A 1,714-nucleotide genomic window follows, 5' to 3' on the forward strand; every position below is an offset into this window, starting at 1 on the left:
TGGTGGGTTTGGTGGAGGGGGAGGGAGTTATGGGGCCGGTGGAGGAGGAGGAGGGGGAGGGGGGTACTCAGGGGGTGGCAGGGGAGAGCATTGTGACCCAAATGGCGGAGGCGGCGGTTCGTTTAACTCCAGTACTGACACAAGCGGTCAGGATGGGGCAAACGACGGGCCCGGGTATGTGGTCATCACCAGACAGGTGTAGACATTGTAAGATAGCACTTGTCCCCATCTTGATAGGGAAGAATATCTATATGATAACATATTACAAAGCCTAAACTACCCATAGAGAAAGTATTGATAAGCCACTTAAGCAACTTAGGCAGTAGTAAGGACTTAACATTGCAGAATGTGCAAGTCAGAATGCCCTGAGTATTATGTACTTTTAAGTAAAATGGTAAGTGAATGGATATGCCTAGTATAATAGTGTTCAAAAACTCATTCTTTCCTGTAACTATCACAGATTGGAATTCGCTGTCACCAAGTACAGTAGGGGCATTACATTACTATTAGATAGCTTTAAACAATGTTTAGAGTTAAATGTTCAAAGGTTAGGTGTAGCAAGTCATTCAATGTAATGTAGCCAACTGCCGCCGCGCCACGTGCCTGCAAAGCCGGTGTGTAACCAATTATACAATAAAAGCCTAATTTCAATATAGACAATCGTCTTGCCTCTTCATTGATTACTTTTCATACACGTTAAAATATATGAACGACCAACATTATTTCTGTTGGTGCTTTATAATTAAAGTTAAAATATAGCGGATTCATTTTCTTTATGTGTGAAGACCTGAGAAGCATGTAAGAATATGAAACTGGAATGAAAGATAAAATGAAAAAATGCCATTGATGGATAACCTGTTAAATGTTTCACTGTCGAAAAAGTCCTAACTGAAAAGGGTGGGCTCGGTAGCAACAGGCTGTATATCAGACTAGTAAAGAATAGCAGCTGATAGCGGCCAATTTGAAAGTTTTAGATCATCCTCTGTCCTAAATTTTCATAGTGGAATGGTTTATTATAAAGGTACATCGACTTCTAATGTGTAATGAGCAGGTTACATTGACAATAGAGCCAACGTGCAGGCAAGGTTCACCCCATGTTTTTAAATTAAAACTTTTGGTCCAACACAAAAAAAGTTCTCTCACCTAGAGTTTTCGACCAGTCATTCTAGTCTTCCTCAGTAGACTGACCCAGTGAAGCTTGTCACGTGGCTTCTTTGAAGTGTGACGTCAACACTGGGTGAGATAACTTCTTTGTGTTGGACCAAAAGTTTTAACTTTAAACATCTAATTACCAACACAGATGAACTTTCATGATAAGGTTCACTCCAGTTGTGTGGTATAATACAGCAGACATTAATTAACAGGAGAAGAAAATGCTGTCACGACGTGTTGAAAAGAATAACAGGTTTTTAACGTATCACAACATATTTGGTACAAAGCATACATCGTTACACAGTTAATTTCAAACAACACAGTTGAAGGTCCGTTGTGGTACATCCGGGACACAACATAAAAACCAACCATTAACTCACAGACAAGCTCTAGGTAGGTTGCACACTGTGATATTGTCTTTCCACTAGGTTGGATACAATGTCGTCTACCTGACTATTGAGAAAACATGTCAAATGCCATGGCAACACCAACTTGGCACATTCTTTGTTCTCCCACAGCAGAATCAAGTATTTTCTTCTCAGTTCATCTTTCTTTTAAATCG

At 40.0% G+C, this 1,714-nt stretch overlaps 2 protein-coding genes across 2 annotated transcripts in view; one reads left to right on the forward strand and one right to left on the reverse strand.

The window, feature by feature from the left end:
- Positions 1–1,714, reverse strand: part of LOC109488104 (chondroadherin-like protein) — a 33,391-nt gene that overhangs the window by 15,387 nt on the left and 16,290 nt on the right. The gene's annotated exons all lie outside the window — the stretch shown is intronic.
- Positions 1–1,714, forward strand: part of LOC109488024 — a 29,419-nt gene that overhangs the window by 13,044 nt on the left and 14,661 nt on the right.

The sequence above is a fragment of the Branchiostoma belcheri genome, unplaced genomic scaffold (assembly GCF_001625305.1).
Source record: "Branchiostoma belcheri isolate BF01 breed outbred unplaced genomic scaffold, Haploidv18h27 scaffold91, whole genome shotgun sequence".
NCBI lineage: Eukaryota > Metazoa > Chordata > Leptocardii > Amphioxiformes > Branchiostomatidae > Branchiostoma > Branchiostoma belcheri.